This window comes from Tympanuchus pallidicinctus, unplaced genomic scaffold, assembly GCF_026119805.1.
Source record: "Tympanuchus pallidicinctus isolate F22 unplaced genomic scaffold, pur_lepc_1.0 scaffold17, whole genome shotgun sequence".
NCBI classification, from domain to species: domain Eukaryota; kingdom Metazoa; phylum Chordata; class Aves; order Galliformes; family Phasianidae; genus Tympanuchus; species Tympanuchus pallidicinctus.
Window position 1 is genome coordinate 17,574,845 of NW_026294690.1, and position 13,652 is coordinate 17,588,496.

Here is a 13,652-nt window from a genome sequence, read left to right on the forward strand (position 1 = left end):
GACCAAATTAATTAAATGTTCCATTTAGTGAAAGACGTCGGTTAGGAATAGATAATACCTTCCATCTGAAGTGCTTCACTGGTGGGGAACAGCGTCTCTGTGTGAGCAAGCGGCTTCTGAATGTTACACAAATGTCAAAGCAGCAGGAAAAGTTTCAGGGCTGAGGCTTTGCTGGAGAATGTTATCTCTTGGCAGGGGTTTTGGCTCCAACTTTCCATTAAGAGAGGCGGCGTCAGCAGAGCGCTGTGGGAGCGCAGGAGCCAGGAGGGCCGGAGCATGGCGGGATGAAAGGGGAACTCTTAAGTAGTGCTTGTGGAGTGCTGTGCCAGGTCCACGAGGAGCTGCAGAACGTGCTGTTCTGGAGGGTAACAGTGGACACCATTCCTCTTGCATTTATATGTGATGAACTGGCGGTAGTGATGTACAGTGAGGAAAGTAGAGGAAACCTTCTGGCTTTGAGAAAGGAGTTAGGAGAGGGGCTTGGTCGTAGCAAAGCGTGTGGGGAGAGGGGGAGACTGGAAGGCTTTCCTGTTTGTCCCTTGCTTTGTTGACCTGAATGCAGTTTAGTTTCTGAAACTTTACCTATCTGAAGTCAGCTAAGTGGAACATGTATCTTTATGATGCAGAAATATAACTTCAGGTGTTGTAGATTCGGTAACCTTAATAATCATTTACTGATGTAATGCTGCCCTCTGCTTAAGAAATGCCAAACATCGTTGTGCATTTAAAACAAAACATCTGTGCAGAAGAAAGGCAGTTCTTTCATTTTGGAGTTTTGGGTCGCATGCAGGACTAGGAGCCTGATCTCTGCTATCTGTGGATGAGGAATGTAAGTGCTGCCTGGACCAGGTCCATCTTGGGGGTTCCTCTGCCCCTCAGTGTTGTGGGATTTTCCTCACTGCTATTTAAAAACAACAAAAAGCTTTTTGTTGCTCCATTTTAAAAGATTTCTGTAATTAGTTTGTTGTAAGAGGCTTGACTGAGAGGTCATTAGGCAGAAGAATGAAGCTAATTTATGCGTGAATATCATAATATTTCATCTTGATTAATCTGCTCGAAATAAACACCAGAAAGACAAATTACTTACTTGTCATCTGAAGTGACTTAGTGTACTCCTGGATTGTGCCACTGTACATCAGACGTGTTGTTTTTACTCCTGGAAGTGATAAGCATATTTTGCGTGGGATGGCAGTATTGCTTTCAGAGAGGATGTAGAAAAGCCTTGGGAGGCTTTCAGAGAAGCCTCAGGTGCAGGAGAGCAGTACCATCTCTCAGTGCTGACCTGTGCAGAACTGTGCTTCCCAGGGTTGCAGCACTCAGACTGCTAGCACTGGATTTAATTTGAGGGACCGACAGCAGCCTGCTTCCATTTGACATGGATTTATGTAAAGTCCAACCAAGAAGGTCACAGCAGCCAGAACCTGAAGTGACAAAATACATGGGAGATAGCTGAAGTAGGTTGGAGATGCAGACGTATTGATATATAATCACATTTAGCAAAGTTTCTGGTTGCTGACTAAAGTGAGAAATATTAGAAGTGCAAACACGATCCCTTTTTCCTCTCAGTTCACTGTCACCTTTTGCTTATCTTGATGGAGCCTCAGCTTGTGTGCGTTCAGGCATGGCTGGGCCTTGCAAGAGGCAGTAAGCCAGCTGAGTTGGAAGGCTTTGGACACTAACTGCATCATCAACAGCCTGACAGCCTTCTGCTGCACGCTGGGGTGTAGTCCCACATGCAAAGCATGCAGAGCCCCCCCCTTGCTCCTGCCTACTCCTGCCCATGGTGCGTGTAGGACCTCCCCAAGCAGTTGTGCAGGGCTGAGATGTGCTGTGCATCTTGCTGATGTAAATCTGTGTCACTTGATGAGCTGTGCTGCAGTGACGCTGATTTGTCCCCAGTGATCATCTGTCTCTGTTCTACCAGGAGTAAAAGCCAATTTCAGGTTCAGGAGCTCTTTCTTGCTGTGGGTTCGTAATGTGAAGTGACAAAGATAAAGTTCTGTGTATGATATACATATTGGATATGATGTGTTCTGCTTTATTAAGAAAATCTGTTTGACGTTCTGTTACAGAAGAACTAATTAGGTCCATAGTGAGTGCATAAATTAGGGCTGCCTTATGCAGTACCACTAATTTATGCATATTGAAGTTTGAAAATGTTCTAGGCATCTTTGGAAGAGATGTGCAGTTTAGGTAAGTTGATGAAAACTGACAAAATGTCTGAAGGGTTACACGTACATGAAACATCTTCCCCATGTATACGTATGTGGAATAGTGGGCAGGAATGGGTACGTAGCCTGCATTAAGCTCCCTGCTGGTCTCCATTTATCAGACCTGACCAGATAATTTGCAATTTGTAATTATTGGGCTAATTTACTGTGATTTTCTTACAACAATGTGTGATAATTAATCTCTTATATTTTTAAAATGAATCAGCGAGCATCTGTCTCTGTAGTGACATGGAGAAAAGCAGCGAGATGAAAAGCAATGGACAAGTGCGATGTCAATATTTCTTTTCATGCTGCTAATTAGAGAAGTAATCCCTAAATTACACAGCAGGGATTCATCCTTGCTGAAAGTAGTTGAGTGCCCAGTGCTCCCAGGAGCCTGGAACATGGGAAGAGATGGGAGGTCAATGGCTTCGTTCTGCATCGAGCCAGGAAATGCCAATCTTTAGTGTCATAAGCAAGAAGTAGCAGAAATGTGTTAAAGTGAGTAATTCACCCTAGAAAGCATAGGAATGTGACATAGTTACAAGAATGGTGTTTTTGAAAGGGAGACAATAACAAACGTTGTTTGCTTTAAGCATAGCTTTATTGGGTAGAAATCTTCTGCAAATGGGAAGCTCAGCCCAAGCTGGATATGAGGAATGCTGCCAAGCTTACGGTCTCGGTGGGATTTAGTTATGGATGTGCCAACTTTTCTGCACAGTGATGTGTGAAGTGCTTTTCCTGCCTAGAAGCAACATTGCGGATGTATTTGGAGCATAGACTGTTAAGTTTCAGTATTCACCTCCAAGGCTGACTTTTCACTGGACTGCAGTTGTGAGAATCTAAACTTGAGAATTAAGGACTTCAGTCACCTACAGACTACAGGCATTTCATGAAGGTGATGCCTTAGATTCATAAAAGTATTTTCAATTTATAACAGTCATAACGTGTCTAGAATATATCCTTTAATTACAACAAGGGAGCTTGAGAGAAATGAAATACACCTATAAAATGAGTAAGTGCTCACAAGGTTTTTCGTTTAATCAATAGTTGTGTTGGCACTGATTATGAAAAACTTCAGTACACCATTTTAATCAGAGATGTTTTTTTTCCTGGCACGGGGGTGGAAAATATACTGATTAATTAATTTCTATTCCTGGAATGAGACAGCCTCCCAGCAGAGCAAATCAGAACAGCTTAGTGACATGGCAGTAAGCAGTAAAAATGTAAGTGGTCCCTGAGTTCGTGTCATCAGACACAAAGCAAAACCCATGGGCAGTGCTGGCGCTGATAAATGAGCAGGACTGGTCCAAAGGAACAAGTAACAAAACTTCAGTGTTCAGGAACCTGGTGCTGCTTTTGATGTGTTGGGTTTATTGAACGCTTTTGCCTGGCTGGAAGCTTTTGTATTACTTCTCATACAAATGGCTTTTCATGTTGGGGTATTTCAGAGCAAAATCTTTTCCTTTTTGATTTGCATGTCAGATTGGTTCCCATGCTCTGTCCTGGCTCAGCAAGCAGGACGTTGCCTTGTGCCTGTGAGGATGCAGATGCTCCCAGGTAACTGACTTTATTTGAAGAGGTTTTGATGTGCTAGTTGCACCAAGCGCCCTTGTTAACATTCCTAATTATTATGCTAATTATGGGAAAACAAAAAATATCTTACCTTCTTCCTGCTAGACAGAACTGAAAAGCTTTCCAGATACCTAAATACATTATTTACTGTACTGTGCTTGATTAACTGTAAGAACGTACTCGGAGTGTTTTCTGTTAAAGGAAAAATGAAAGGTAGAATATGGAAGCTTTCTTGTGAAGTTAACCAGTCAGATACGTAAAACTGAACTACAATTTGAGAAGTTGTTTTCAGTAACCCTGTGAGCAAGGTAGCTCAGCAGGCCACTGTAGGAGGAAAGGGTATAAACTGGAGTAATGGGAAAAAGGAAAGGCAAAAAGGCAGGGGAATAGCTTAGATTAGCTTTGGTGGCAAAATTAGGAAGCTGTAAAGAAGAGTGGACTGGAATGACTGACTTTAGGTAGGAGGAGGCTGTACTCGTTTGGAAGAGGGACTTGCCCACAAAAACAAGCCATGCACATGAACAGAAATTGGCAGCAAAAGTGGGGAAAAAAAATAATTCTGCAGTGGAGAGAAGGAAGGTAGTGAAATACCCAAGTATTGGGTATTACTCTGTGTAATTCTGTGTAATTCTGCTCTTTTTTTTTTTTTTTTTCTGTGGAAGCTGGAGTAGTTGTTCTGGTATCACAAAAATAGTACTCGCTTCCTTAGGAAAAGAATGCTAGTAGAAAATAATGATGTTCCAGTATTGCAGTTCTAATATATTTGGCTGGCAAAAAGAAAAGTGCATGTAATTACATTCTGTACACGTAGTATCAAAAGGAAGAAAAATATGAACGTGTCTCATAGAGCTAAGGTAATGGTAATAGAAGGAATCATCTTCATGATTACAACTTCTTTTGAGATCCTCAGTATTAAGCTAAACCTATAGCATCTACCTGAGTGCATTTGTTGTTCCTAACCCAGAGGAATGTTCTCTATGCCAGTTCAGGTCCAGCTATTCTTCAGAGTTGCAACATTTGGATCATTCACTTGATGGAAACTTCAAACTGAGCCATTTAAAAGTTCAAATTGTTCACACTTAGAAATAACCTAAACATTGAAGCCATCCATGTGAGATAAAACTTTACTCATTTGCACCCCTTTCAGTCCTGTCAAAATGGCTCGTTTCCAAGGAACCAGTGCTGCGTATTATGGAGCATTACAGAGAAATCATGAAGTCAAGAACGTCTTGTGCACCCACCATCACAGAAGTTGAGCACTCCAATCAGTTGACTCAAATACTCATTATGAAAGCAAACCCCTGCTGATTGTAATGAGGATTTTGTCCGCGCAAAGCTTCTGTGACTGGGACTCGAGTGGTGCTTTAGACTTGTTAAGTGTTTCTGCACCTCTGCTCAAAGATAATCTTTGCTAAAAATAATGCAAATTGCACGCGTTCAAAAATGGTGGTATTTTTCCACTGGAACCAATGGACTTTGGACCAAGACATGAAACTTTTCCTACTTCATTTTAGGTTAGGATTTGTGTATGGGCTGTACTGTGCTGTCAGATGCACAAGCTCTTTGATTTTTGTGTGTAACAAAGGGGATCTACGGGAGTGTTTTATTGCTCTTTGGAGATACAGACATAGAGATGGGACTTGTATACATACAGCTGATAATCCACGTTATGACTGAGTTGATTAAAAACTCACCTGAGCTCTTAAAAGCCATTCAAAAGAAATGCAGTTTGCAGGATACTGAAGTTATTCAGTCTGCAGCTAAAACGTTCCACTGAGAAAGGGAGGCTTTAATGAGCATTTATTTGCCAGACCGTTTTTTTTTTTTTTTTTTTTTTTTTTTTTGAATGACTGCCACTTAAAAGGGCACAAACTGCCAAGAGAAGTTTGTGGAATCTCCAGCCTTGGTTTTTTTTTGGTTGTTGTTGTTTTTTTTTTTTTAATTTCTTTTTAATTTTTTTTTTTATCAAAAGGCTTTGAATACAGTGTAATTTCTCTTGATGGGTCTGTGAATTTTCTGGGTACCCTTTTGGAGTCAATCTGCCCATCTTCACTGTCCCACTAGTCATCAAGGGAGCAATGCCTTCCTCAAGGGAAGGGTGAACACCTGCAGACAAGATACAAAATGCTAATTACATAAGTCATAATTATGGCTAATGAGGATGTTTTTCTAAGTTGTGCATAGGCTGCTGCATATGTCTGTATTGTGTCTGGGTATGGCTACAAAGCTCTGTTTGTGAGCACATTGCAAACTGTGCATGCGCTGCCTGTAAGATGCTCTGTGATGTCTGTAGCTGAGCAAACATCTGTAATTCATCCCTTTTCCTGTCTCTCAAGTTTAGTTGTTGAGAAATTTAACGTCGTGAACCCTCTGCAGTTGGTTGAGTAAGATGCAGAAAAAAGCATCTTTGATTAACTAGAGATTGGGAATACACATGGAGGAAACCAGGGAAACTGGAGGCTTGTTTTTGAGCATCTCAGCCCAGGAAAGGGCAGAAGCAACCTCAAGTGCCCAGCAAATGCTTCGTGTGACTGCTGAGGGTGTCTGTGTGTGCTCTGCCTCCTGCCCCTTCTGCTGGCGTTGGTGTTCCTTTAAATAGGTTTTTAGATGAGCCAAAACAGTGTCGTTATTTTCATAGCGCACTGCCATTCACATTAATTAATAAATGAGCTTTAATTTTAGTATTCAGTTCTGCTTGTTAGGGAGTCTGCAAGCCATCGCGCTGCGTTTGAAATGTCATTTTTAATCCTTAGTTGCTCCCAAACGTAGCTCCCGTAGCTTCATCTGATGCCATGGGGGTTTGCTTTGGGAGGCTGATCTCGTAGGTGAGCCTCTTGGTACGGCGTCTCATAAACTACTGCAAGAGCAATCACAAAGAACAAAAGGGGAAAACGTTGACAGTATTGATGTGTGGATGCCCACAGCCCTGCTGCGGTGTGCAGAAGGCTCACTGTTCAGCAATGACAGTGCCTTGGGCAGCTGGGGGCTGGCGTGGGATGCAAGTTAAAGACCTGCTGTCTGCAGACAGTCATGCTGAGAGAGCAATCCAAAGCAGCTCTGTCTTTGGTAACCTCGTTCTACAAAAAGTCTGCTGTCTGACAGGTGATGTGGTGACGGTGGTGGTTGGTTGTAGCTGTTGTCTCGGTCTGAACTTGGAAAGAAAACACTTGCAAGACTGATTACGTACCAGCGTGAACCATTTCTAAATGAAGTTGAATGTTTTGTGATCCTGGATGTGTTTTGCAAAATGACGTTTGTGAGAAGTAACTCCTTATCATGAAACTGCATACATTTAAGATTCATTTGGTCACCAGAAGATCGCCAAGTATGTACTCTTAACCTGAAGAAACTCGATAAGACTTCAACATTCTGATAGGCAAACTGCCAGAACTGGCAGTACTATTGCAAGTAACGGGTCATCATGTAAGACTGGAATTTGCTGGGTTGGAGAGTGATAGGATTTTAATATATACTGCATTTATCTGTAGCTGATTTGTGAATGGTGGCAGACCTTAGCAAGCTTGACACAAATTCATTAAAGTGCTGTGCTGTGGAAGATCAGTGAAGGAAAACTGGAAATATTGAGTTGAGTAACAAAGGATGCTGCTAATAAACAGCTACTAATTTTCTCCAAAGGAAGGATAACACAAATTGAGCTTAAGTTTTGAGACACTGTTGGCTATACATGAACAAAAATACACGAAGTGAGTTGATGTTAGAATATACAAAGTGTTGAAATGTAGTTGTTTATTGACTTGGCAAAGTTGTGGAAGCATTCAAAATATATTAGTTAGACTTGATTGCAAAAATCATTTCTGAATAGCTGGTAGTTCTTTGTCGGTCTTTCAGCAGTTTAGGATTTGTGCCATTTGGTTAAATCTCCATTCAATAATGGTGCATTTGTTACAATTGCTTAGAATTGCTGAAAACAAGTCACTTTGGGATTGTTCCAAGCCCCAGCAAAGTCAATGAGAAGGCACTGGGACTTGTACCATATGCCTTTGTTTAGGCACTTAATAGGATGACAAATTAAGAAGTGTTGTTTATAATGCAACAACAGCAAAGGTGTAAATTATAGGGGAAAGAATGCTTTTGTGACTTTTTACACTTGAGGTATAAAGCAGTTTTAAGTCTGCCTTGTGCTTTCAGTGTTCTTGATATGTTTTTATCACTTCTAACCATTACAAATTCATCAACTTTACAAGCATTCAATATTTGTGTAGCTACTTTGTTTTATAAGGAGCCAAGGGCTATTTTTTTTTTTCAGTCATTAAATGTAGAGTGTTATAAATTAGGATGTTCAATTATTACGTAATTACACTGTTAAGTCCCCTGGAAAAGCAGCCAAGATTTCTTAAATGCTGGAGAAGCCTTACTCCAACTTCTTTGCATCATTTAGATTTGTGTAAGGGGTGTTTTTATCTACTAGGAAATGGTATTGAGGTCCATAGAGTTATGAGCCTTTCCCTTGACAGATAATTTGGGGCTGTGTTAATGGACAAAATGACTTTCTTCAATGAGCAAATAGCCTCGTGTCACTATTTGATTTGGTTTTAATGTCAAAATAAGACTTCTTGGGGCCCTTTTGGTTTTTCCTTTGGCACTGGCAAAGCTCAATACCTGCTAAGTTTCGTGGCATTAAGGACCTGGAATGTTTCTTTGTTAATGTTTTCTAATGCTGAAATATGGAGATATTCCGCATTGTTCACTAAGAAGGGAAATGCAAAGTATTTTTAATTGCCCTGTTCTTTGCATTTATTTCTATAGTCCAGAAGTGTTCCACTAAAATGGCAGCTTCAGCTACCATCGCTGCATTTCCAATCATTTTCTAACTTACTGCATTTGCAAGGGCTCAGGAAGTGCTTGTGATAAAAAGATGAACTGTATGTAAAAGCTTTCTGAGAAACTTGATGCTTTTACACTATACAAAATGCCTCTTAGAAAGAATGGGTGCCTTCAAAATCTGCTCCTCAGAGCTTAAACGGCTCTGCAGTGCATCCCTTAGTTAGCAGCATGTTCAACGTTATTTGCATCTATGCATCTTTGGTCTCTGTTCTTTTCCTGAAAGTGCTTCTTGTTGCAGTCATAAATCAAATCTGCATTTTGCACTGACCAGCAAGAAACTTTGTGCCGTGCTTCTGAAGTTGTGAAGCGCTCTTTTTAGCCAGTTGTCTTAGCAATTACTTGGTTGTGTTTTTATTAGTTACAGAAATGCATTTAGAATGGGTTCTCAAATGAAATATTAATATTTCTTTTAAATCTGTAGTCCTTTAGTCTGGTGCATCCAAACGTTCATTAAAAATAATTTGGATATAAATGGTATTGTACCAGAATTCAGCTCGGAACACTAATTACATATAAAAGCTTTGGTTACACTGAGTACTTGTTAAAAAGAAGCCATTCCCAGTCATCATTAGCATGGGTATTAAAGAACATTACTGTTTATTTGAAGGAAGTTCTGACTCGGAGTAAGTCAGGTACCTGACAGCAGAAATGGGAAGGCAGAGCTGAAATGATTCAGGAAGAAAGCAAGGTAACGAAATGTGCTTCAATGTCGGGATGGTAGGGACTGCATTCCTTTTGGGTCGAGTGTAGTGGAGTGAACAGAAGTTCTGTGTTAAAAGCAAGGTAGACCTGTGAAGTTGGATGTCAGCTCTGGAAGCAGCAAAAGTAATCAGGTGCATTGTTTTTACTGGGCTATAAAAGGAAAAACTTTGCAGGTAAACACTAATTACTTCTCTGAAAAGAAGCAAAGCCAAAATCTGTATCAGTTTGGGCTGTTAGGCTTTGTGTAAGCTGTTTCTGTGAATGATCCGGTTTATGCATTTATTAACCTATAAATACATTTTTATAAATCTAGATGACATTTAGGTATTTTATTAACCACAATAAATGCCAGAGAAAATTGAATTAAGAAAGCTTGTAATGTGCTTTACTGCCAGTTTTAAAGTTTTGCTGAGCTGTAAATGGTGCTGCTTTATATCAAGAATAAATCTGTTTGAAGACCACAGGAGTAATTTTTTTTTTCTTTCATTGCCAGAGGCCCTGACCTTTCTGTTGATGACTGTTTTTAACAGCTTCATCTATATTTTATTTTGATTCTGTAGAAATGTGATGATCTATGTGAAGCAGCAGCACCTTTACAGCAAGAGAAGGCAAGCCAAGTAGGGCTGGTTTGTCCTCTCCCATTTATAATTCCTTCTCTATGCCTTCTGTGCAGCACTGATCTTGTAGTGTTTGTCTATGTATGCTGTGGATTTTGGTTGCTAGTGATAACATTGTGTCTTCCTCGAGTGAATTTTTTTCAATGAGTATATGAGAAAGGAGGAGATGGACTCAACATGGTGCTCTGTTTCTTATGAACCCAATTAATTTTTCTCAGTTAATGAAATCCAGTGACTTCATTAATTACAGAAAACCGCTCTCTGATTTTTATGGCACCTACTCTGGAGTTTATAAAGTGTAATGAGATGGTGTAGCCAGGCAGTGTGTATGGTCTGACCCATAAAATGATGCAGATGAAACTCATGGATGCATGGATGTGCAAGATTGAAAACCAAAGTATGGCTCCAGGACGATCTGAGATGTGTGTGATCAAGAATTTCTGCTTAGTTATGCTGTGTATAGATGGCAAGGAGATGGCAGGTAGTGCTTGTTCCCAAGCTGTTGTGAACCAAGTTAGAGAAACACGTAGAAATCTCATGGCTGAGACTCGTTTGGAAATAGTGCAAAGTCCAGGGGGGAAGAATATCAGGCAGTGCTCTTTGCAGCTCTTTTCTTGCAGGTACGTCGACTGCAGCTTAACGTGTTGAATTTTTGTTTGATTGTTTTCCACTGACCTTTTCCTTGGTTCTGCTGGAACGTTTCAGTGCTTTGGTTTAACTGTGAGTGGGGACAAGCTTAGGGTTGTTTTCTGATAGGTGCAAGCAATTAAGAAATGAAGGAGAGCAACGCTGGCGTTATGTATGTTTTCCTCCTGAAACATTGTTGGATGACAGGACTGGCTGGAGATGGGTGCATCCATCATCTTTGCTTTCTGGTGAGCAAGCACAAACATATTGCCCCAAACGTTTTGTCCTGACATCTGTTGTTGCTCTTTTTGAAATTGCTGTAGGTGTGATAAGCATATTCTTTAAGCTCTTATGCTTCTCAGTAGACTAGTTCAGCCAAGAAATAACCGTCTTTTCTGGCATAATGTGAAATGTCCATCATCCACTGTTACTCTGAGTAATGTCCTCTATGATTTAAAATGCTTTTATGTGGACATTCATCTCAAAGAAAGAGCTGGCATTGACCGTTTGCTTACCGTGTTGCCCACAAAACCGAACAATGACTGAATATTCTTGTCATACTCTTATTTTTATGGTTTTGTTTTTCAGAGTAATGACTGGTGAGATCTACCTAATGTTTTCCATTCCTTCTATTTTCCTCCTGATACCGATGTTAATGCTCACTGGTGTCACTCCTCTACTGAACAGCAGTGTATCTTCAGTGTGTTCGCATACTCCAGTACTTATACAAAGGGAAAATAAAGCATAGCCTGTGCAAACAAAGTTTGTTTTGTATGCATATTCCTGTCTTGTATAGAGTTTGCTCTAGAGAGTATTGAGTAGTCCTTGTGACTCTGAACCGAATACCCATGTCCAAGTCCATCGTGGTAACCGACAGCAAGAGGTGGCTGCTACCAGGGGTGTGAGAGGGCTTTGGGACTGCAGTGTGAGAGGAGGTGTATTTCCTTGCCAAGGCAGGGCAGTTCCCCAAAGTTATTATAGCAGGAGAGATCTTAACGCCTAACTTGCATCAAAGCTGTGCAGAAGTTCTCTAAATGATGTTGCTCTCGTCACAGTGGTATTTTCAATAGAAGTTTTTGAGGGTTTTTGTGGGGGGAAAAAGTCTGAGCTTGAAGGTCGGAACAACTGAAACTGGTAATATTTGGAGTCTGGTAATCTGTGTTGGTATTTTGTGAATTGAAGCTTTGTATCTGTAGGTCACTGTTTTCTATCGTTGATCACTGTTATTCTAAATCATTTCCTTTCTATGAAAGGGGGGCTCACCTGGACTGCCTGCTACTGAAAGATAGATGGGGAGGGATTCAGCAGTGTTAGTGCAGCTCTTCACAGAGAGCAGAGATCACACGTGCCTCTGCGTGAGTCTGCTGTATATTATCCTACTAAGCAGCTGTGTTCATAAAACATACTTGTACGTGTCTGGTGCAAGTTAGTTCAGTACTTGGAAACAAAAGCTATGTTGGAGTAATCCAAAATAATTTGGTTAAAATAAAAATATGATGAACATTACACAGAAAAACAAGCCAACCCCCCCAGAAAAAAAAAAAAAAAAAACAACAAACAAAAACAGGAAAGCAATTGTTTATTTCTTTTCTTGTTTCCCCAGACTGTAATCGTTTTGAAACAGAAAAATAATACCAAGAGCTGTACAAATGCGCAGCTGTTCCTTCAGTCCTTAAATGCACAGACCAGGCACTGAGCAGCTCCCCAATTAGCAGTGCTGCTGGTGCAGCTGCCCAGCTCAGGCTGCTTCCTCGTCCTGCTCGTTTGTTTGGTAGCACCAGAGCTGAAAGCTGCAGGAAGTGATGAGAAGTACTGAGCCCAACGTTTGTTTAATAGGGTTCTCAGGAACTGACTACTGTGCGGGCTATTTAAATGCTTTATGATTGACTTCATTGGAGTTATTGTATACAGAGGCACTCTTTGTCTTCCTCTTTGTAAATCATTTTGGATACAGACAGCCAAGTAGGAAGAAGGTGCATCAGGCTGAGCTGGTAATGCCCATAAAGACTCTGCGTGATTGTATTCCAAAGTACTTTAAAACACTACTGAGACAAATGCAGTTGCTAAGCTGTCTTCCTGCCCTTTGGATTAAGGTCCATGACAGGTGATCATCCTTATACAGCAGTTTCCATTGAGAGGGTGCAGAAGCCAAAAGCAGGACAGAGCAGAGGTGTGGTGAGAATTCAGAGAAGGAGAAAACACTGAATTTTCAGTGTCAAAGCAAAAAGCTTCCATTAAAACCTTGAAGTCTGGCTGGAGTTGATGAAAGCAAAAAACTTCTTGCATTCACTCTGTTCTCAACACGTTGTTGTAACTTGAAGTCATTAAGAGCTGCTTGAGGACATAGCTACTGAGGGAGGGAGTTGTTAATAATGAATTGTCTGTTTTGATTTGAAATACCCTTGCACTTGTCAACTAAAATCAGCTGCTTAATATTATTTTCGGTGTTGAGTTTGTACTGACTAGCTTGCTGTATTAATGTATAATTCAAATATTTTAACATTCTACTAGTTGCTGTGCATTTTTAATATGTTAGTTAACCTTTCCATGCTGCTTTGTTTAATAACCTGGCCAATTATCTCTTATTTACAATGGAAAAAACCTTGTAAGTTAGTAATTTACAAAATCCTGGCAAAAGAGAGAACCTTGAGAGCTGATTGCTGGGTTAATATTTGCATTTCAATTTGAAATTCAGATCCTCTCACATGTGCATGGAGCTCATGGAGCAATGCAGAGGGAAGGGAGAGGAGAGTACACTCTGAAGGCAATGTGTGCACACTGCAGTCATGGAACTGGGGGAAAATGTCTTGTTCATTCTTTCTTTAATAAGACCAAAATAGTAAGAAAGGTTTGAGCAAGGTTGAAGGAAATGCTTTAGGTGGTTGTTTTCTTGATAGGTATTGCACACTAGTGCTTCTAGATTGCAGCTGGTTCCGAGTGCCTTCACTTCAGTCTGCCATTTATCAAAACTAGTTAGATGGCAAATAACTGAGGGTTTGGACCATTTCCCCAAAGAATGCTCTGGATTGACTCTGGTGTTTTACTTTGCTGATAAGCAACCATAGTTCACCTGGAA

General features: G+C 40.6%; 1 protein-coding gene across 5 annotated transcripts in view; it reads left to right on the plus strand.

Annotated features, from left to right (window-relative positions):
• Positions 1-13,652, plus strand: part of LOC128078431 (contactin-4) — a 253,469-nt gene that overhangs the window by 40,612 nt on the left and 199,205 nt on the right. Inside the window, exon 1 of one of the 5 annotated variants that reach the window (XM_052678617.1) lies at positions 254-365. The exons of 3 other annotated variants lie outside the window; for them this stretch is intronic. The gene's annotated coding sequence lies outside the window, so the exon portion shown is untranslated. Of the gene's footprint in view, positions 1-253; positions 366-9,486; positions 9,506-13,652 lie in introns of those variants that run through there. One more of the 5 variants, XM_052678619.1, reaches the window with a different exon arrangement.